Source organism: Bombus huntii, chromosome 4 (genome assembly GCF_024542735.1).
Source record: "Bombus huntii isolate Logan2020A chromosome 4, iyBomHunt1.1, whole genome shotgun sequence".
In the NCBI taxonomy this organism is placed as follows: Eukaryota; Metazoa; Arthropoda; class Insecta; order Hymenoptera; family Apidae; genus Bombus; species Bombus huntii.
In genome coordinates this window covers 11801220-11825850 of record NC_066241.1, presented here as the reverse complement: position 1 = coordinate 11825850, position 24631 = coordinate 11801220, and the positions used below count along the sequence as shown (strand labels likewise).

Sequence of the window (24631 nt, the reverse complement as noted above, 5' to 3'; positions counted from 1 at the left end):
TTGAGAAAATTCATATTTTTGTCGCAAAATTATGGACAAATCTAATTGCAATGATTTTATCCTTTATAGTCGTCATCGCGATCTGATTAAATTGATAATTAGAAGCGAATATGCAATAACAAAAATGGCGTTTGCAATTGTCAAACGTGGCAAACTCTTTATACGCAGATTCCTTTTCTCTAAATTGTAAGTCAGATTAAGAAGGTTCTTTCAACCTGATAAAAATACGCTATGATGTAAGCAGTGAAATTTAGGTCAAACTAATCAACTTTGAATTTTATTAATTTCTTGATTTCGACACGTATATGCGCGATTAGTGTTCAACTTTCAAGAAACAAATGACTCGTGTACTTCTACGGGTTCGTTCGTCGCAAGAAAATCACATAAATAATAGCAAATTCGAAGCTTAGAAAATCGTGTGATTTCCAAACTACTACCAGTACCTACCAGATATCCAGTTCGCATAGTAAATAGCAAAAAATATATTACTCCTATGTTTACTGATAAGTAATTTCAACGATAAAAAGATAATAAATGTTGCTTCTAACTACCGATTCGTTATTAATTTGTAGACGTTGGCCAGATTCAAATACTGTTATTATAAATCGAGTAAAGTATCCATTTAAAGTACATACGTATATTTATGAAGAGTAGTATAAATCAAGCACATTAACGTCGATACAGACAACTGTCCAGCGCTTGAACTCTGTCTCGAGTGATTTTCGCCGGAAGGGTTTGCTGTTTATAGTTGTTGCACCGAGTCGTTGATCGATGTTGTTATTCGCTGGTTGCAGCCGGTTTTCCTTAAAGATTATTAAGGCGGCGCGTACCGACGTCGTCGCGCACCGTCGTCTAATGAACCCTTCTGCTCGAATATTCCAACCAGAAGGTGACTGACCTCCATCAGTGCCTTGAACATTCGACCAACGCGTTCCTTCCGTCTAACAGTCACGACGTGGTTACTGTTAGTTCGTCAAATTTGCTCGAAACACCGTGGCCTCGTTACGCAACCAGGGAACCACCGAACGAAATCGTAAATCGCCGTTTCAAAAGGCAATCTCGACGACTGTGAATCGGTGGAAGAAATGGTCGGAACAATGCCTGGAATGTGTCAGCCGGTGTGCGTTCCGTTTCTCTCCGCAATTTTTTAACCAGGTTTTGTAAACAAAGAAAGAAGGAGGATGATTAATGGAGACTCGTCGTGGAATCTCGTTTTTGTTAATGGCTTTTAATAGCAGCGTTTTTCTCTGTTTTTGACGATCATTTAAAATTAGAGGTCTGGGCTGAGTACGGAAAGTTTGGTTTTTAGGTCGTGTTTTTTTTTCCTGTTTTTCTGTTCTAGTTTCTACCTCAATTTTTGCTGGTTACTCGATCGAGAAATTTTTATTACATTGGTTTATTCAATTGTCTCGAGATCGTGAATATTTACGATCAAAATAATGTAGTTATATAAATACGAAAAGATGTAAGGCTACGTGTAAATATGTAGGACACGTGTAAAATGTAGATGTAGATGTAAAATATTGCCAGTATTAATAATAATCATATATTATTCCGTAAATGAGATACATTTCGTACAGATTGTACCTTTTTACGAATGTCTGTAATGTATGGATTTTTATAAAAATTTGAAGTCCAATTCTTGTCATCTTCTCGGATGAATATTTAGTGAAGTTCCAAGAAGAGTTTAATTTCGATGACATTTTGTAGAACGAGTCGATAGGATTATTATTCTTCCATATAATATTTGAAGAGAAATTCCTCCTAACATTTCACCTTTTCCTCACTTTTTACATTTCACACACGTCGAAGCTCCAAAGATTATTACTATTCTAGCTTTAATAAATTAATTCATGAAAATATGCCGCGAAATATTTCAAGCGCATACCTAATTTACAAAAATCAAGGAAAGAACTAAAACGATTGTTTCCAAGTAAACAGACTGATTCGGGCAGACTATTACACGTCGTTTTTCATAAATATAATTCGAAAGCATTGTTTAATTATCACTTTCTTAATAAACGCGTCATTAATTTTCAATTTCTTCTTGCAGTATCACGCCTTTTTTTTTGTTTCAACAGGTGTTTATCGTCACACGGTTACAAAACAAATTTACGTGTTTAATTCTTAAAAAAAAAAATTCCAAAAATTAATCTATATATATATCACGCAAAGTAGATTAAGTTTCTCATTAGACAGTCGTCGACTTAAGATTCAGAATCTTTCGTTGTATCAAAAATAAGATCGACGGACACGTATGATACGTCGATCAGTAGGAGAAATTAGAAACTGGAAGTCGTATCGAAAGTAAACGACCAGATAGATCGGCTTATCGATTTGAATGAGCGTTGAGTGTCAAGATCGAAAAATCAGTTGCGAGACAGTAGCGATTGGATAGAAGGAACGAACAGAAGCTTAACGTAATCCTCGTCTGACTGGTATGTGTACCTAACGATACGAACACTGCTAACAAAACCTGCCTGGCGGAAGGTCAGTGACCCCTTCAAACACTCGAAGCCGCCGCCTAATGACTGGAATCACCGCGAACGGATCAATTACTCTGCCCCCCTGGTGCAATTAAATCACGACGTGGGGTGACGCGGTGAAACAATTGCCACGATCTGTCTACCTTTAACGTTACATCGTTACATGTAGTGTTTCAAGGGTGGAACAGTCTCTTAGTTATTTCAAATTGGTTTTGCAGGTCGTTTATAAGGAATTTTGATTGCTTGCGAGGGAAAGAATTATAGGATCAAATTAATCAACAAGACGTCAAAGCGTAAAACATTCCGTATCTTCAAAACTGAACTACCTCATTCGTCTAAACAATGTTTTGAAATTTATGAACGAATAATTAAACAATCGTGCTGAAGCGTAAGGCGTTCGATGTTTAGGAAACTGAACTACCAAATATTTCTCGCTGCATACGAATTCAAAGAAATAATGTTTCCAGACTTGTGAATTAATTGTTAAATAAGGATCTTTATTCGAATTAGCGTTAGATGTCTAACATGCAGAGATCGTGTAACAACGTTCCTTTATATCGATTTAGAATTTCGTCAATCGTTTCTTGATTTACATACAAATATCTCGAAGTCACTATTTCCTAGGATTTAGACCTTCGATAAAGGAAAAAATTTAACCGAAGCGGAGAAACTTCATGTCAGAACAACTAATAGTTTCATTAGAAACAGTAGAAGGGAATATAGTTACAGTCTACGCCTAAAACGATTAGAATATCAAAAAGACACACGAAGGGATAAATTCCCTCCAAAATCTGCTCTAATTCAACCGATATTCCATTAAAAGTTATCGAGACTGTAACTAAAATTTTCCTGGGAAGTTCATCTTAATTCGATCGAATTTTCATTTAACATCTTCATTCTATCGACTAAAATTTTCCAACCTTCAACAGCCGATCGCCCAAAGAGTCACGTACACGACAAAATTCAACGACAGTCGGACGAAACGACCGACGCCAGAACATTCGCGTCGTACTGAAAACGAGGCTGGCCTCTGTCACTCGAATCGCGCCAATTACACGTTTATTCCGGTTTTGAAATTCAGATTGCTCCAGCCGGCGGCTGTAACAATGTAAGCGTCGCTCGTTGTCCGCTCCGCCTAACGCCAATGACTATTGAACCTCGACGACAGAGTAGACCGAGAGAGAAATAGAGAAAGAGAACACACACACACATTTAAACATACACATACATACATACGCACATGCATACACATGCACACACACGGTCGTAAACTTTAAACTCTAACAGGTCGGTGACCCGACGCGACGACCAAGTTGGAGCCGCAACCGCGTTCATTTCATTAGACGACGGATACTTAGTGAAATTAGTATTAACACTCGAACGAGGCGGTCGACTCTCACTCTCGAGCTATTGTGGCCGACGTTTTCCGGAAAAGAAAGCTCTTCGCGTTGCCTCGCGGAAACCAGCGCGGCCAACGAGTATCGCGAGCGCGCATGCGCCGTTGCGAATCGATTCGTTGCGCGCCGTCCTACAACGCCGATTTCACGCGTCCCGAGTATTTTCGGAGGTCTCTCGGTATTTTTAGGCGGATTTTTAAGTTTATACGAGACGTTTCGGGGATTTTCCGGCGATATCACGGAAGAAATACTTATATGTGGAAGGCCGATGCTGGAAAATTTGGAAATTTTTAGTTCATCGTTCGGAGGTGGTGAGAAGTTTCCTTTGCTCTTCGGCTCTGAAATTTGATATTTGAAATTCGACGCGCTGAAATTTGAAACGCGAAATTTAAGATTTCCAGATCGAAAATTTGAGGTCCCGAAGTTTCTAAATTTGTGATATTTACATTTGGAGTTCGTCGTTCGCGTGTTTAAAATCGGAAATCTAGAAATCTGTATGTTTTTACACTCGATATCTCGGAATCAGGGCGACTGAAATTCGACGCTCTGATATTTGAAACGCGAAATTCAAGATTTCGAAATTAAGAATCCGAAATACCAAACTTTGTAATACTTGGGTCTGAAGTTGCTCGTTCGCGTATTTAAAATCTGAAATTTTGAAACCTGAACGTTTGACATTCGAAATCCTAAAACCTGAGCGATTGAAATTCGTAATCTGTAAATAAAAGTAGGCTTCAAATTTAAATCTTTTGTATTAGGAATCTCGAGATTTAAATGTCTAGAACTTGAAAATTTGATATTTGTAATCTCTTTTGAAATTAAACATTTGTAAACTTGAAATTCGAATTCATCGAATTTTTTCTTTTATTCTCGCGCAACAAAATTTCCTGCATGTTGTTTCAGTAACCGCACAAGGACTCGTACCGCCACCTCGCACACTACGATTTCTCGCGTATTTGTAAAATCTTTGAGATCGAACATCGAAGACAAAAGAAAAGAGATTTGATAGGGAGGTCGAGTGTACGAAACGAACGTTAATGTACGAACTTATACGGCAGGTCAGTGACCTCGTTGGACACTTGGAAGCCCGTTCTCCTGTCTAATAGTCACGCTATGACTGTTAGTCATACGAATAGCTTGCATTTAATTTTCTTTTCCTCGCTTATTATGCACCCGCGTCATTAAGTTCTTTTTTTCATCTACGATCGTTACGGGAAAAACCGTGAACATTGTCGGTCGTTACTGCGATTTTTGCAAGTAGTTTCCCACTCGAAAATTTCCACCCTGTTTCTTTCGACCGATGCAATTAAAAAATCATTACCATTTTGAATAACTGTGGAGGATATCTACAGAGAAGAACGATTTAGAAATTTAAAGAAACTTAAACAGAGATAAAAATTTGCTGTGTTAAAGAAAATAGAATAACATTGAACTAATAATTATCATGGAGAAGCTGATCTCGGTCTTCTTATAATTAGCATTTCATTCTTCGTAATTGTTAGTGATTTTTATGGTAATGCGTGATTTTTTAAATATTTTACACGACGCGCTGGTACACTTTTAAGAGCAAAATCGATTATTTCGTCATAATCGGTGGACGTGTAAACTTTCTACACTGCCGTTTTTATATTATTTTCTCGGATGTTGTATAAGCGACATACCAGCAGGCAAGAATAAACGTATTAAGTTTGTAGAGAAACCTGTATTTTCTTCGTAAATATAAAATGCAGCATACAAATAAAAGAATAATGTTCATAAGCTTTATTAAAACACAGCAGGATATTTGTGAACCAATTTCTCATCGAAAAATTATAAAATCACATTAAAATCCTACGTTTTATTTAAAAAATTATACGAACCCGCGTACATGCATAGAATCTTAAAAAAGGTTCTCCGATATAAACAGGTCAATAACTTTTTATGGGAACGACTAGCCGCATCCATCGATGCATTAAAACATATGCGATTTCGTTTAGTGGAACGTAAACAACTTTCAACTAACCTTAATATCTCTATCTAATAACACCTTATTTGTATCTTCTACATCCCTGTATCTGCTGTACGTCTCTAGAAACATCATTTTCCACCTATTGTACTTGCCAATATATTTACTAGAAAATATGAAAATAAGACATCCTATATATTCGATGAAAATAATCGCTAGATCGCGGATATTTATGCAAATTCAAAGTCTCGCGAACACGATTAAATCGTCGGAAGCTAGATAAAAAAAAATCGCTCTACCTACTAACTATTACAGAAAATAATATACTTTTCATATTTAATACTACCCTGTGCGCATATCGTGTATCTTTCGATCTTCAAGCTCCCTATAAATGCATCCGCAGTCTAATCACTGGATCGCGAATTTTTATGCATTCGCGGGAAATTCGAAGCTTCCAAAATGCCCACAATTACGCAAAGATACATAAGAAATTCGAAACCAAGTATTTATTACGATACAAATTTCTATTTACGCTCCATTTCTTTTGTTAGTATGCCTATAAGAAAAAAGAAAGAAAAATATATAATAAAGCGCCTAAAAAACAGTCTACTGATTCGCTATATCAGTTACGGACCAACCAAAATGGAACGTTCTCTATAGGAAGACAATCGAGAAGGTTGGAAAACCGAATCGCGTGAAAGCTGTACAGAAGCTCGAGCTTGTCGCGTCCCGCGCGCTGGCGCGTGCAACGTGCCGGCGACATCGATCGGAGAACTACTTTCACCAAGGGTGAATGCCTTTCGACTTTATTCTCGCCTTTATCCGCGTTCGCGACCAGGCCTTCGAGAGCAGAGAAAGATATACGGCCAGCGTATAGAGAGTAGGTACATACGTCACGCGGCTCTCTTGATTCCCGGGCTGCTGCTTGCTTAGAGAGCAGCGAAACCTGTTGCTCTTTAATGGCTCGAACTCGGTCGTTGAACGTACGCTGATTCTTTTTTTTTTTTTTATCCCTTCCTCCCTCCCTTCTATCTCATGGATATATACTGGGATCGATGCAAAAATCTCAGCCACGCTCGGTTAGTTAAGGGTAGATAGGGATAAATAGGGTAGCCCGTGAGAGCATATTATTCTAGTGGATTATGGTTTTTATCAAGGAGTTCTTGGGGTCAGCGTTGACAATCGTATATAGGAAAATGGATTGATGAAAGAAAGGGAAAGAAAGTACACTTTGACCATACATATCAGCACACTGGCTGAGGTACAGTACAAACTAAATGCTTTTCGCTGCTTTTATTTTTCAGTTATACATCTGTTATTCGATTCGCGTTATATGTACCTTGTAACGTAGAATACCATGTAAAATTTGCGAATTTGTTAGTGGACACGGTGTAGAGATTGATTTTTGACAGTTAGTTTAAATTCTTATTTTTATATATAGAGTAAAATATATTTCATTCAATACACGCTGATATTAGTAGAGTATTTATATTGAAGTATTATAGTATTGAGTATTATATTTTGTATTGAATGTACATCGACATCTCTGGTATTCGCATTTTCTAACTAATTGTATGGTACGTAATACACTGTGCACATAATTTACGTCTGATACCTGCGCTCTTTACTGTTTCCTCGAATATAGATCTTCTGATTTCTAAATCAAATATGTCTTCAACTGTTAGATATTTACTCTTAGGTATATCTTCCTGTTGAAATTTCACATATACTTCCAAAATTCCTGCAGACACATTGAACACACGAAACAGGTCTTGGCGTTTCAAATGACTCTTCGATCCCTTCTAATGCCCTAACGTTTGTCATTCGCACCTAACACTCTAACGGTCGTTCACACCAAATAGACGAAAGGTTCGCTCTTACAGTAAACATGGCTAAGTTATAACCATGATTCCAAGCTATCACATGTTAACGTGTTTCCAGCAATTTTCATTAGACATATACGGTATTCTTGAAGCTTACAACATTGTCAGTACAGTAGGATGTCGACTATGCGAATTGATTATGACGCACTTCTCTTTGGACAATCGAATCTTTCAAATAATCGAATAACTTTGATTTCACACGAGAGAAGGTAATTTGTTTTCAATTGCTTTATAAATATTAATACGTCGCTTACAAAAATCGAAAATCGTTACTACGAACCGTTTCACTGCGCATTAACCGAGCAAACAGAAATACAGAAATCCAGTAGATTTAACAAATCGACATGTCACTCGTACGATATTCTGATAAAAGTTGTGTATAAAATAAGCGTTAAAAAACTGGACAGACACGAGTGATGGATATAAAAGTCAAAGTGGCGTTGTTAATAAAGAATGGAAACTTTTGAATAAATGTGCAACAATCTTCTTCAGTTTCTATTTATGTTTCCCAATTCTTCTCACGACACTCCGATCACAAAGTATTTTATTGATCTGATAATCGATTTATGTAATTCGTTCAATTTTCTGAACAGGTGTACTATTTCGTTTGGTACTCTTTCCCATTAGAAGACAGTGGAATTGTAGGTATTTTTTGAGGATATCAATTGGTTCGAAAGATTGACCAATCAGAGACCTATTTTCGTATTCTGATATCCTTGGCTCACCCACTTCCAGCCAACTGTGCGCCATTGTAGCACCGGTTTCCGACCGTCAAGGTACGATTCCCTTATTAAGCTATATCCGTCGAGACTTCTGATTTTCATCGACAACGCCGTTCGAATGGGACACGCTCGTGGACCGTTTCGTGTCATCTCGAAAAGAATTTCAATATCGATCCACGTTGAAAGTAAAACTCGCTCCACGATTGAGCATTATAGCGTGAACGATTTTCCAATAGATGCGCCACATACGTACTTTCGTCCATTTCATATCTTCGTCACGACTGTACATACGTATACACACAAGTACTTGGACATTTGATGCAATTTCATCGAAACATTGATATTTGTATTACGTTTTCAACATCATGATAGAAGAATGTCTCTCTATGGTTTATTCTTTAATTCTTCCCATGACTCGGATCAACTGTTCTGCTAAAGTACGTGATTATTAATATTGGCTTGGCAACTAAGTGATTGCGGATTTTGTCATTAGATGGTATTGACAAAATCCGCAATCACTTAGTTGCCAAGCCAATAGTTCCAATGATTCTGATACCAGTCCAGACGTTAAACGTCAAAGTTAGAAGGAAAAAGAAATATAAAAAGGAAATCAGGCAAGAATAGTGGTGTACGTGAGTTAGTAGCTTGCTGAGCTAACGGGTCCTCGATATTTCTCGCGTCGGCCTTCGGTGTCATAGTCGGAAGCGGCATAGTTACCCGAAAGAGAATAGCCGTATCCCGTTTTGCCTGGAGGCATCGTTTTACTCAGCCTTCGCCTAGGTCGCTCGAATTTTTGCCAACACGTGTATTTTACTGTGTTACTCGTGCATGCGCTCAAGGACGTCCGTAAAATATGGACATTTTTTATGTCATAGTAACGAGAACGAACGTTTTAGTGTCATTCGGAGATTTTTAACCAAAAGAAGGAAAATACTTTGAACGTGTGTTTTATTATTATATCATTAATATTCATGCTTAATAGTCTTGCGTTAATTGAGCCTCTTAGAAGTTGAATTGATCAGAAAATATTACAATCTTCGAAATTTTGTCGTTCCGTCTGAATGAACATCTTCGACCATGAAATGACCCACTCAACATCGTAACGATAAGACAAAGCTGCATTTTAATAATTATGGTGTTTGGTCTGTGGAACTTTTTTCTTTTTTTTTTTTTTTTTTTGTAAGGTGGAAGATGTCGTTTGTTAATGGACGAAAATGATGGGGTTCGAGTCGCGGAATAAATATGAAAGTTTTATTATAACGATGAAGTACGTTTCGGGTTTCATCGTCCCTGAGACAGCTTAAAATTTAAATAATCATGCATCTGCAGGGATTTGCATACTGTCAGTGTTAATGCTGTTTTATTCGATAGGCTAAAAGGATGAATATCGTGATAATTTGGGATAAGTGACGATACAGATTTGCAATTATCGGTCCATTTATCATTTTATTAAGAGGAATTACATAGCAGTGTCCAAGAATCCGTTTCATCTATGTTCTGTCGTTTTACCGCTACATCTACGCTAAAACAGAGATTTTTCTTTTGTTAAATCTGTTGATTTCGCAATTACTAAAAGCATTCAGATGTTCACTTCTATCGAGATAGCTTGTTATAATTATACACACTATTCTATTCATTTTTATCATTTTTATCACTGTGATTAGATTTTTTGTGGATTAAATATGATCTATTTAAGTTACCTCAATTCTATCGAGATGAAACATTTGGCTCTTAATAAGCCAAACACCATCCATTCGTTTTTTCAAAAATTTAAAAACTGGTCAAAAATGGTTTGTTTCTTGTAAAATACCACGTAGCATATTTCATTATTATAGCTTATTATAATTATACACACTATTCTATTCATTTTTATTATTTTTATTGTATCGCTTTGATTAGATTTTTTGTGAATTAAACATAATCTATTTAAGTTACCTCAATTCTATCGAGATGAAACATTTGGCTCTTAATAAGCCAAACACCATCCATTCGTTTTTTCAAAAATTTAAAGACTGGTCAAAAATGGTTTGTTTCTTGTAAAATACCACGTAGCATATTTCATTATTAACGGTTTTAGCGTTAAAGTTTAACAAACCTCCGTTAATATCACGTTTTATCTGATCCGCAATATCTGCATATCTAAAAAATAAATTAATAGATCGATGATATCGAATAATTAATTTATAACAATGAACTAATAATATATGCAAATAAATAATAAATAGACTTATATCATGAAATATTTTTCCATTCTCGTACTACCAAATTCCTATCGATATCGCGTTTTATCAAGTTTCCAATATCTTTGGCGACTGAGTCAAGAAAAGATCGTACATTTATATTAATAAATATCTTTCCATCTGGAATCGAGCAGGCGGGATTTCAATGTCTCAAAGAAGGCACCGGTGCGCGTACCCCTGGAACCTCGTTAAACCCAAATCCTTGCATCAGCACGGAGAGAGAGCAAAAGAAGAAACTCGAAAGCCAAGGTTCCACCGTGGCCAATCCGCACGCAAGCGAATCGCGGACGGCCCGTGACAATGCAGAACGATCTCCCGCCAGAAAGGGGACGTTTTTTCCCCCTGTCGCGTTACGTAAACCCCTGGAAAAGAAAACGGTCCTTATAACCGCTTTTTCGTTGCTACATCGCATCCGCAGTTTCATCGAACGCGCGAGATCTCGTCGAAAAGAGAATTTTGGCTGGATGGATCGATGAAAGACATTTCGATGAACTTGGAGATGAACTCAGAAGATTCTTCTTTCCTACGTCCGTAAGTCGCGAAAGAAACTTTGCTGGTTTTAACGTCAACGTTTTGTTAAATAGATTTGTAAAATAGATTAACGAGAAGTTGAAAATACTAAATAATTCGATCTACCTTATAACGCAACTCTTTTTTTAGAATGTTTCATTGTTGCGTATAGAAGTTGCATGTTTATTTCATGACTGGGATCCTATCATCTGGACCCGTTAAAAAAAGCATCGTTAACTTTCAAATTTCAAGTTTGCTTTGAAAATAGCCTGAACTGAAGCGTAGTCCAGGGATCTTCACGCGTCGTTTCAACGGCCACATGAACTTGCGAACTATTTCAAGGAAAGTTTTAATATAAAACGAAGAATCGCTCGTGTAAATAACAATATTGTTGTACTTTCTTCGAACTCGAGACAATTCTGAACAATAGGAAACGCATCTTAGAGATTGAAACTTAAGAAAGCACGTCAATGGCAATTTTCTACGTAAATAACAGTCGATGAAGAATAACCAAGCGTCCGATGATATATTTTCTGTCCAAATTTCGGTCCTATTTACCCCAAAAACCGACTCAGCACCGGAGAAACGAACCACGAAAAGAGGCTAACGTAAGAAGAAAAAAGCCAGGCAAGAAAGGAAAAAAAGAAGGGAAGGAGAAAAAGGAAGCAAAAGGAGGATCGAAAAAGGCATCAATCCTCCCAGGGGCCGATGGATCGACGATCGTTGCGGTGCCCAGCGCGATGATGATCTACGAGCGTTTTCTGGAAGGCCCGGCAGCAACGATCCGGCGATGAACCGCGAGAGACCGCAGGAGAAGAGAGGAGAGGCACGTGGCGAAAAGAGAGGCGCCTCCGACGTTTGGATTAGTTCGAGAGAGAGTCCTTGACTTTTGGAATGCGGACCACTGGGGTCCAGGTACATCCAGGTAGCCCAGTACCGCGGTTCATCGTCTGTATATATGTATATATACATATATAAATATATATCCTATTTACTGAATCCTCTATACATACACTACCTCTCAAAAGTTTTTGAATCGTTCGTTTGACAAGAGAGAATTTTTTCGGATTTTTTTTTTTTTTTTTTTAGAGGAAAAATATTCCTGGTGTATTGGACATTTGATGCATTTTTACATACTTGATGTGTAGGTATAATTACGCGAGTTACTTGCGACGTTACACTCTGACCATTTCTTCAGGTCGAAGGGTAGAAATAAACGAGGATATTATAAATATTATTTTTTGATTTATTTATATCTTTAATATACCATGTTTGCTATATTATTTATAACACTTGTATTTATTTACTTTTAGTCGGATAAGCTAAGATACTATATTTTCCAAAGGAAACAGCCAGGCTTATTATTACGAGTCACGAATACGTATTAAAAATGAAAGAAACAGGGAGTCATATGATTTTTGAAATTCGCCTTTCTGTCGTAATTAAATCGCGAATATCTGCAGTGACCCGAAACGAACCAACAAACTGTGTTGTTTCTTATTTTACTCTGTCTTATAAATAATATATCACTGTATAATTTCTCATTCGTTTCATCTTCGTTCACAACCTATGAACATCAGAAGTAAGGAATATCTTACATTTCTGTGCGATAATATATACATATGTATCTCCTTCTCTCTCTCTCTATATATATATATATTTCTTTGAATGTATACACGGGCCAACACATCCCCGTTATTCGTGGGCCGACAAACCAAGATAAAAGGACCTGGTGGCTGTTGTGGGGTGTAACACTCGCTGCACTGCACCTGCTCCTCTCTCCAGGCTTAATTATTGCCGTGCAACGCCGAAGCGAGGATTCCCGGCGCGTGTGTTACCACGTTCTATGTCTCGCTTTGGAAATGGTCGATGAAGGTAGAGCGAGAGAGTGGGCTTCGAGGAAGTTTACCCCGGAGAGGGATGATTGACGAGGCTTTTCGACGAATTACAGGCCGACCTCTGCCGATTGTGGGAACCGTGGCTTGCGGATGGACGTTGATAGTAGGCCGAATGTGGGCCACTGGCTTGGAAAAGCCGCTTTCCTTTCGTGGTGAAGGGTTCGCGGTTCTACAATGACGTAGATAGACCCGGTTCGATGCAGCGCAGCTCGATGAGCTCGGATAGGACGTTCAATGGGGGTTGAGCTTGAATTTCGACTTGTTTCGGCTGGGTTACGTCTCCAGATGTCGACCGTTGGAATTTGAAATAGAGTGCCGTAGTGGTAGGAATGTGCATTATAATGTACAGGGTGTCTTGTAACGATGGGAAATGCGATACGTATAAATAATGAGGGTGAGGTGAAATGGAAGAAATAGATCAAAAGCTATTGGGATTTGAGTGCTTGGAACTTGAAATTGAATATTGGCGTGGTGAAATGATAAATAATGATAATGTACGAAGGTGCTTTGTAATTGATGACACGACTGCAAAGGCAATGGTATCGGTGTCTTTTTGGCTGCACTAGGTTCCGAGATTTCGGCTGTTGGAATTTTAAATAGAATACTGGGCTGCTTGAGAGATCGATCATGATTTATAGAGTGTCTTGTAAACAATTGTACACCGGAGGTAGTACAGTTAATAAGAAATGCATAAAATGGAGAAATGAATTATTAGGTGTTGAGATTTGAATCGGTGGAGTTTGAAATTACGTGTTCGAGGGTGGTGAAATTATGAAGAATAATACAGAAAGGTGTCTTGTAATGAGTATATAAGGTGTAATATAACTGTATGATAAAGATTGATACAGGAAAATAAGTGGAGAACTTTGGAGATTTTGGTGAAAGGTTATAAATTCGGACAAATTATTATTCTTATCCTAACGAAACTTAGATTCTTAAATATACGATATTGCCAAGTTGAACGAATAAATCTATTGACAAGCTAGAAATAATTTGATCACTGCACAGCGTAAAATATCTATTACGAATACCGAAACAACGAACAATGACACATTCATGGATAATAATCTCAGCACAAAGAATTCTGATACTACGTAGGAGAAGAAAAATGACGAAATCGAACAGATGAAGATCTTTGCAGTAAAAGAGCCTTAAAGAACAGCTAATTCGCGGTTCGTCCGTGAAAAAGTGCACGAACGTTTTTGCGTAACAGGTGTAAAAATAGTCAAGAGACGATGTTTGCCTAGCTGTGTTGCAAAAAAATCGGACGAATGAATACACCACGTCCGCGTCTCCTCGCTATATGCACAATTTCTTTTCTTATTCTTCTTCTTTTATTTCTTTCTAAAACTAAAATTCTTGGCGTACGAACGATCGAGATATATTAACCAGATATTCGTTGTGTTTTTTCTTGTTTCAGGTAAGAATCCAACACGGAATTACATTAACGTCTTCATCGTCGATAACGAGTAAGTCGACAGGCGGCAAATTAATTATTCTCTTTTTTTCATTTTATCGATATACCAGCAAAAGTTGTAGCAAAAAGGATTAATATATTGTCGTTTAAGAGATTACGTTCGTTAACCAATACTCGTGAAATCGTTGGACAAATTGCACGCGATATTTAATGGTCTAAAAGGATAATAGCGTGTTTTTATCGTGGCCGTGCTAAACGTTTGCAGAATCGTTTATCGTGAATGGCGGGCCGTCTAAAAACTGCAGAAAATTGATTTGTAGCGTCTGCCATGACGCTATTATATTATACTAATTATCTAATTTCGACTTACCTTCGAAATCTCCTCATAAATTATTCGCCTTTTATTCTGACGATTTTATCGGAGAACGACTGACGTGTTCACGACTAATTTTGACATTTTTTATTAGTTTTGCTTTTTAGGACGTTCCTTGGCCCATTGGAATATTAAGTTTCTACGTTATTTTGTAGTAGAAGCATAAAGTTAATGATATTTAAATAATAAAGTTGCTATATTAAGAATTCACCAACATCGCCACTATTTTTTCGTCTTTTCTATTTCTTAAATTGGCCAATTAAATAGGATGATAATTCACACGAGTGAAGCGGAGGAAAGAGACGTTCGTGAATTGAATTGTTATTCGTTCGTGATCCTTGTACTTATTTTTACAAACAAAACTCGCCACCTTTAATCGATAACGTTGAATGTTCCGTCTACCGTGTGTCCCAGATTAGCATCTTCATATTATAGAAGAATATTTTTAAGAAAATATTCCAGTGGAAAGTATACCGAAAGGTAAAATATTCGAATGGAATCTTTCAATCCCATCGACTAGAATGAGAGAGAGAGAGAGAGAGAGAGAGAAGGAGAGAGTAGCCACGAGGGTTGATTGGTTAACGTCAAACGTCAGTTTGCTAAACGCGGCGAAGCTGCATAGCAACTCGTGGTGGACGTTGCTTCCAGGAAAAAGGCTGATTATTTACCTGACCAGGTCAGCGGCATGAGGTGCTAGAACCTGATGTCCAGACATTGCTAAACGATCGAATTTTTATCTCGGACAGATTGGCGAAACATTCAAAAGTTTCGTCTGCGTAACTCAAAAGATAGGAATTAAATGGATATTTGTGTTTCTCTTATAAATATATTACACGTTATAGCGAATACCTTATCCCTGTTATACGATATATTTTTATATATCATACGTTTTAATTAATTATGGAAACGATACACTTTTTATGTTATACGTTGGTTCGCTTCTACCACAAAAGGTAATTTCCACAAGCGAAAAGGAAATTTAAATGGTTAAAAGCGAAAATCTATGCGAGACAATTCGATAATATAACGCGCTCCTTCGCAAGGAACATAAAAAAAAGTCCATCTAAGAAGACTCCATGGTCATCTATGATCCTCCAATTCGAAAATTCTTCTGAATTCTTTGGAATTGTTCAAATTTTAAAATTCCTCGTAAAAAAAGAAGAAGAAGGAAAGGAATGTCATATGCGAAACTCGATTCGATCATATAATATTCTCTTAAGAAAAAAAAAAAAAAAAAAAGGGAAAGATCTGTGCAAAATGAATCGATCATATAACGTGCTCGTAGCCGAAAAAATGATAAAACGTTGCATGCAAGATGATTCGATCGTATAACGTGGTTTTACACAAAGGAATTAAAAATAGAGAGACAAAAAGAAAAGAGAGGAAAGAATGCTCGGAACAAGATTCGATCTTCGATACAACGGAGAGTATTCTCCGATCTGTGAAAGATTCCGTGGAAGAAGGTGGATGAATGAAAACGCGAGATCGCTTATAATGAATCAGCTTATTTGCGAATCTAGTATGCAGAACGGGTCGATAAATACCGTTCAAGGCCGAGCATTTACAGCAGCCTCGGTGCTGGAACGCAAGGTGTTCGTCTGCGTTTTAACCGCGTTTCAACGCATAGAATCCTCCTCTGCTCTCTTCTTCCTCTTCCTCTCGCGAATCTCCAGAGATCTCGTGATTCGTCGGTGAAAAATGAAAAAGACGATTCCAATCTGTAGTTCGCATAAAAAGATATTCCTCTGGCAAGGTTTTCATACGGCAGTTTCATTCTCGCTGGGAAGTAAATTTTGATTTACGCGCGCTTATTTCCGCTACGAAATAAAGTATAAGAAATCGAAAGAAAGTCGGTTTTTCTTTTCTTCTTTCTCTCTTTTTTTATTGCTGCTTTTGCTCTTTGTATCTGCTCGTGTTAGACAGATTTGTCCGAAGGATTAATGGTTTAAACAAGAGTTCTCGTATCGCCGCTTTGAAGTCTCGACGTTGTTGCTGGAATTACGTGCGAGAAAAAAAAAAAAAGAAAAAAACACCAGTTTGCTTTGACGGCTTCCATCGAATGCAACGAACGAACAAGATTCCCGTGCCAGAAACTCTGTAGATCGTGGAAAACCGAAGCATGATCTAACGTTTCGGCGTTCGTCTGTCGGATCGTCGTCGTGAATTATTCATAAAACGACGAACAACGAGGCTGTTGCTGTCGTTGGTGACGGATCTGCGGTGTAGGGAATTTGGTTTGACACGGTCAGATACTAGATTAGATTAGAGTAATTTATGGAGTGGATTAGCGTTGAGATTTTCCAATAGATGTCACTAAGCACAGATATCTTTTTAGCATTAAATTGCTGAATTTTATGCAGTTTCATATTGCTGTTTTAATAACAACAGTCGAACCTTCCAAATTCCTTAATCCTTCAACATTCTTCAACGTTCTTCGATACTTTGATAGTTCAGTATGTACTCGGTTTTCCAATATTCTCGATGCAACATTCTAATATTCCAACTGGACACTTCAAAATTCTCAATACTTCAACACTCTACTACTCAGTATTTTTACATTCTTAATCTTTCAACATTGGAATATAATATTCCTAATATTTCCCTAATACCTTCAGTCTTCTAACATTCCACTGCTCGATTCTCAAAAATTTTCAATTCTTCGTTACACGATACTTTGGTATTCTCAGTGCAACATTTCACTGCTGGATATTCTAATATTTGCAAGCTTTCGACATTCCAACACTGAATGAAATTTTGATATTCTCTATCCAATATTCCACTACTCAGTTCTCCAATATTCTCTATGCAACATTCTAATACTCGATACTTTGTACTCTTAATCTTTCTACATTGTACTAGTAACTCAATTCTCCATTACTCGATACTCAACAATTTCCATCAACATTCCACTACTCGATACTCCAACATTCCTAGTCCTTCGATCTTTCGGTACAAAATACTTTAACTTTCTTCATGCTTCTACGTTCCACAGCTCGGTATTTAAAAAATGCCCGATCCTGCAACGTTTCATTAATTCAGTATCTTAAGATATTCCTTAGCCTCAACATTTCGCTACTCTACAACTTTCGATACTCGTCTAACATTCCTAATCCTTCAACGTTTCACCGCTCGATACTCCGATTTCCTCAGTCCCTACCTCCCGCAACCACGTTTGCCTGTTTCGCGTTAACTTAAAATGTTATAGCACAAGAACTACACAGAGTACAGCTCAGTGTCCACGTCGTCGGGGCCTCAAGGTCCAGTTTCGCCGTTTGCTCGGTTCTCCTGAACAGAAAAAAAATAGAAAGACAAAAAAAGAAGAAGAAAAGGAAAGAAGAAGAGAGAAGAGAAGTCTGCGTAGAGAAGGAAGACTTATGCGGTGGGGCGCTGGGGATTTTGACGAAGCCACCGTTTTTTGGGCCACGTCATTGCCTCCCAGATTACATGCATACTCCTCTCTGGTAGCGTATCGCGTGGTCGTGATGTTTGCGTGCAACGAGAGGGGCCCCACGGAGACGGATACAAGCGCGCCATCGCGCATAGACGCGGCAGAGACACGCGCGACCGACCTTGCATTTGCTTTGCATATATACGACATGGCTTTGGGCATGGTCACACGGAACACAACCTTGGCGAGAGCATAAACGAACGAATGTAAAGCGGGTAGAGAGAGGGAGATAAGGGGGGAAGAGGACAAAAGGGGGAGCAACGGGCCCACGTCACGCTACTTTCGGTTTTATCGTCGTATATCCGGTCGCGGCGCGATTTCCTCGCGGCCTGGTCCAACCTGAGCATCGTGTTTTCTCGCTTTTGCACATAGTCATTCACGGATTTCGAATCGAACGATGGTCAAATTGCTTCGTAGAAAAATTTGTCATGAGGTTTTCGGACGATTCATTTTTTCATGATTTTCCTTTTAGCGAAGGTATGATGGATTTTACACCATTTGTGATAACGTAGTGTAGATTCGTGAGAGATGTTGGAAAAGTGTCTGCCGGATCTGTGGAAAATTGTTGGAACAGTTCTCGAATATCGAAGATTTTCCGTAGTAGATTTCACTCGTACGCGGAACATCTGGAAGGTGTGCTCGATGGATCACGACCTTGACGATCTCTCTGGAAATTGTTGGAAAATTTTGTCAAAAATCTTCCAACGATCTCTAATGCTACTCTACTAGATTTCTCTCGTATGCGAAAAATGTCGGAGGTCTCCTCTTGATGGAGACCGATTTCTCCGGAAAATCTTTAGATTTCTCTCGTATAAAGTAGATCTGGAAGATGTTCTCCTCGTGGAAAACCAATTGATGATTTTTATTTCAGTGAAATTCTCTGTCCGATCGACACACATTGCTTTGACATTTATTTCTCCGCATAGATCTTCTTCGGGAGATCGTTGGGATGATTTTTTTCTCTCGTATGCGAAAGATTTCAAAGATGTTATCTTGTTGGAGAACGATCAGCTTCTTCGTAGATTTGTCTTACGGCGCTCGTGAAAGTTTCGATTATTTTTAATCAGCTGTAATTATTTTTTATCGTCTCGATTATATATTCGAGTTGTAGGTAGATGGCGAAATAATTTGCTAGAGATTTTTGCAGGAAGTTTTGAATTTTCTGAAACATTCGAGAGGTTGTATACCTGGAAAGGATTTTTAGATGAATTTAGAGCAGTTCGATGGCGAAAGAAGTTATAAAAAAGATACCTAATACTGTTATTAAGAAGATTTTGAGAAATTTATGTTGTGAAAGATGGATGAAATATTTATGAGGGTTGGTTCCAGATACTTCGATCGATCGCAGGTAGTCAGTTCCTTGATCCTTTGGAGAAAGTCAATGCATTAGCGAACCTTTAGTCATTCTCAGGTAATTTTTTAGGCGGCCCCAGGTATTTCGAAATTTTCGTCCCATGTCTCGAAAGTCCTCAATTTTCTACTGTGAAAGAAACTACAAGCTACGACATACCTTCTGTATGATAGTTAATTTTAACAAACTTGCTCGTGCCATATTATTATCAAAAGATTATGTCATCAACAATTTTCTTTAGGGCAGAATGATAGGAAATGGCCAATTGATGTATAGTTCAGAATATGAAAAATATTTATAGGACGCCATTCTCTAAATTCCGAAGAATTACAAAAGCACAATTTTTTACCACCAATATCATAGGACAGTTGTGAAAATAAGCAGTTGGAGGACAGAGCGAAAAATTGGATGAAACAGATGGATGAAATCTAAAAACTCGAACGCTACTTTGTGGATGAAAGCTGATATTTGTATTGTACATAAAAAATAATTGACACAAATATCTTTCGATATCCCTAAAAAGCTATAATTTATAATAACGAGAACAAGTTTGGATATATTTGATATTATCGATTACGAGAGAAAATTTTGAAAATTTCTAATAGTATTTCTTCATTTTAGGTGTCTGTAATATTTATAAAATTTCTAATATTTCCAATATTCCAAGTATTTCTAACCTTCCAGTATCCTCAGAGTTTCCATTACTTTGAATAGTTCTAGTACTGTGCATTTTTCGATATTCCCAATATTCTCCAGACTTCAAGTATTTCCACTGCTTTTATCATTTAACTTTCTAATGTCCCTAGTATTTCTGTTATTTCCAATATTCTGAACGTTTTCCAATGATACAAAAAATATTCCCAATTTTCCAATATTCCTAGTATTTATGTTATTTCCAATATTCTGAACGTTTCCAATGATTCAAAAAATATTCCCAATTTTCCAATATTCCTAGTATTTATGTTATTTCCAATATTCTGAACGTTTTCCAATGATTCAAAAAACATTACCAATTTTCCAACATTCCTAGTATTTATGTTATTTCCAATATTCTGAACGTTTCCAATGATACAAAAAACATTCCCAATTTTCCAATATTCCTAGTATTTATGTTATTTCCAATATTCTGAACGTTTTCCAATGATTCAAAAAACATTCCCAATTTTCCAACATTCCTAGTATTTATGTTATTTCCAATATTCTGAACGTTTCCAATAATACAAAAAACATTCCCAATTTTCCAATATTCCTAGTATTTATGTTATTTCCAATATTCTGAACGTTTCCAATGATTCAAAAAATATTCCCAATTTCCCAATATTTCTAGTATTTACATTACTTCCAGTATTTCCAATATTTCCAGCATTCCAGTAATTTCCTAGTATTCCAAGCGTCTTAATATTTTTTGTTTTCCTAGTTTCAGTAAATTCGTAATATTTCCACCGTCTCGACCAATTAATATCGATTCCAATATTCCAAATCGAATGATTCGGCGGTTAGCCAGGTGAGAGAATTCTCACCTAAACGGCCAAAGAAAACACAGCATCAGCAGCCATTCACTCGAATCTCTTCTCACCTCCGAAAATCTCGCCGGTCTGTCAGTGTTGCACAGTCGCGTCGTCGCAACAACGTTCCAATCTCGAAGTCAAGGCTGATGGCAAAGTTATCGGTAACCGGAACCAATTGCTGCCAGTTGCGCATTTTCGACAGCCTCTTTTACTCAATGTCTTCTATTTATACCGTCTATATATTTCCCTTGCCCCTGACGACAATTTCAATTACCTCTGTAACCTTTGTTTAAATATAAGAAAAAGAAAAAAAGGAAAGAAGGAAAGATAAAAGAAAAGAAATACATTTAAATTCCTTTGGAATCCACCGCGTTCGATTGTTGGACTTGGAAATCTGCCTTTAAAGAAAGAACCTCTGAAACGTGGAATACATTTAACTGGAAGCGATATTGAGAGAGACGTGGAACATGGTGGAATTTAATAATTGAAGGGTCGAGTAGAAGAATGATACGCGTGTATTTTTTTTTTTTTATTATTGAATATGTATGTATAGGAAGAGTAGAACACATTTGATGTAGTTTCTAGTCATCGAATTAGATTCACCGGCAACTTTCAATTTTTTACAATATCTTTCTATTCCTTTATTCTTCGTATTTTCTATTCTCCTATTTTTCATATTTTTCAATTAAATGATCTAAATTAACGAACCTTGTATACTATTGTCTACGTATTTGGTAATAATCCGGGTATTCAATTGTCACATTTATTTGCCATTTATGTTATACCATTTGTCGTGTGTATGGTACGTAGAAATTTTTGAAATATGACACAAATATCTTTTCACTAAGGTATAGAAAGACTTGTATCAAACTTTACTTTACTCTTCCATATAAGCTTTAATTATTATAATTAAATTATACGGATGATATCAAACTGAAATTATTATCCATAATCTTGCAAAGTTTGCTAGTGCCAATACAAACTTTGTTCATCGATGACATCTAATATCTTGATATTTCTACCTAAACATAAGCAGATTCTTAGAAAATACCAAAGTTTAAATTTATACTACAAATCTTTTCAAATTAAAAGTCTCGTCACTTTCTTATCACTTTTTGTCTGTACTCTTTAAATTATTGAATTATACGGATGATATCAGAATGGAATAATCATCGATTAACCTAAAAGCTTGCTCGAGCTATTACGTGTTCGTGGTGTTGGTTCAGATGAATTGAGATTCCTCGAATTCTTCAGTTTTTCCAGTTTGATGGCTCGTGTGTTTGAAAAGCCGCGACGACCAGTCCTCGTAATTGGTAGGAAACTCACCAATAATCGAGCTCAGCTGTTATTGAGGACGATGAGAGTTATATAGAAACGGTAATAATTTAGAAACTGGTCACTGACGATTCCACGACTGCCATTTCTCGTTTGACGTTTCTCGAGATCTGACGCGTTTCTCGTAATTGTACACATTTTCGCAAATCACTTTTCCGTCGATAGACACGTGAATCTTCGTATATATTACGCGTATTATATTAATATCAAATATATTAAACTAGTGTTATATTACTCTCATACATGGAATATATTTGTAGCTACAGCTACATTCAATTCAGAAGAAGAATTTTCTATCGAAATTCTCTGATTAAAAATTTTTTTTTCTTTTTTATTTATTTATTTGCATTTTACAATTTGTCCAGTAGGACATTTGGTAAAATATTATAGCTTAGTGATATAGTATTATAACATGTGGATGGCTACCCCCAGTGGGATACCATCCTCGAATCTATGATTAAAATAAACGAGAAAAAAGCACAGTTTCTGACGAGAACATAGCGAAGCTATTGGGTTGGCAACTAAGTGATTGCGGATTTTTCCATTAGGTGGTATTGACAAAATCCGCAATCACTTAGTTGCCAAGCCAATACAATGACTGTTGCAATCAAACTGAAGTAATTTTTTCATCGACCCTTGCTAATATCTTTTTCAAATTTTATACGCAAAGTCCTTATAGTTTCCTATTAACTTCGACTAAATATAATTTCAAAGAAAATTAAGAATTAATAAAAAGAAATTAAGAAATAGTATAATATTTCAACTACAACGATATCGTCATTATTTTGCAAAAGGACGAGTTTGTATATTACATATATAACATTAATTATATTAATAAATAATTAGATAATTAGAATTAATAAAAAGAAATTAAGAAATAGTATAATATTTCAACTACAACGATATCGTCATTATTTTGCAAAAGGAGGAGTTTCTATATTACATATATAACATATTTCATTCAGCTAATATTTTATTTCATTTTATTTAATAAAAGTTTCATGTACGGCTCAGGATTTTTCTACGATAATATCCTTCTTCCTTTACTTTTCGATATTTACCGTACTTTATAAGACATTGTTTTCTCCTCTTTTTTAATTAACTACATCCATCGTCGTCGTTATTTTCTCATACAGTCTTAGATATTCGCATAGCTCATTGTCAAACTAACGCGATTAATATAACTATATATATATAAGCTAATAGAATTTTCGAATCTTCTATTCCCAATGGTTGTCCGAAAAGTGTCTTTCTTTTACAGACACGTCTTTTACAACGACGCTTCATTATACAAACGTGAAACCTAATCTGTCGAACGTTGTAATCTTTATCTTGATAGAACAAAATAAATCATACGTAATTCGATAAAATAATATAAAACGGAAAATATTGTGCATCCGTTATTTGCCCAAGGCTATCCGCAAAGTCTGTACACAAAGAGTTACATAATTTTCCATTTACTTGGATTTAAGACCGAGAGCGTAAAACGGAATTCGATGCAATGGCATCATAGCTATTTTGCAGAAGGAAGTCCGTAGGTGTTCACCGATACGTAGAGCGTGCTGTTCGCTCATCGCGTTAACCAAGACTGAATTTCGAAAGAGCATTCATATTTTGTTGTCAGCCAGCAACGTTATCTTCAACCTTCGCATTGAGTTATCATGCTCCTTTTGCAGGCCGATAGCGTATCAGGTGCGTGGTTAAATTGCATTGTTTCAAAGCGCGTTATTTTCGTTATCTATCTGGCAGAGGGCACGTTTTTACCGATAACCTTGCGAAAACTCATAAAATCGAGCGTCGAACACCGAACGCTCGCCTCTGTGACGCGCGTAGCTTCGTGAAACAGAAATTCACAACTTTTTATATTGCCGTGTTTTACGCTCTAAACTTTGCCGAGGAAAAAAGTCGAGAAGAAAAGAGGAATATTTTACAAGGACTTATCAATGCATCTTCGTATCCCTTTTAAGAGTATCGAGGATACAGTAAACGTTAGAAAAAGATTTACAATTACAAGCTCCTACATTCAATGAGCAACGATTTTTCTTCCATGCTTATAGATTTTTGAAATTGTCTCGATTTTCTCTGTTTTTCCTCCAATTGACGTTTTAATCTACCGCC

The 24631-nt window shown here is 36.8% G+C and overlaps 1 protein-coding gene and 1 long non-coding RNA gene across 3 annotated transcripts in view; one reads left to right on the top strand and one right to left on the bottom strand.

Annotated features, from left to right (window-relative positions):
- LOC126865203 (uncharacterized) overlaps window positions 1–24631 on the top strand; it is a 278672-nt gene that overhangs the window by 53894 nt on the left and 200147 nt on the right. The gene's annotated exons all lie outside the window — the stretch shown is intronic.
- On the bottom strand, window positions 10401–22728 carry LOC126865204 (uncharacterized). Its single transcript, XR_007689464.1, has 3 exons — window positions 16416–22728; window positions 10768–11035; window positions 10401–10572 (listed from the first exon to the last, which is right to left on the bottom strand). It is a non-coding gene; the product is annotated as an uncharacterized LOC126865204 (long non-coding RNA).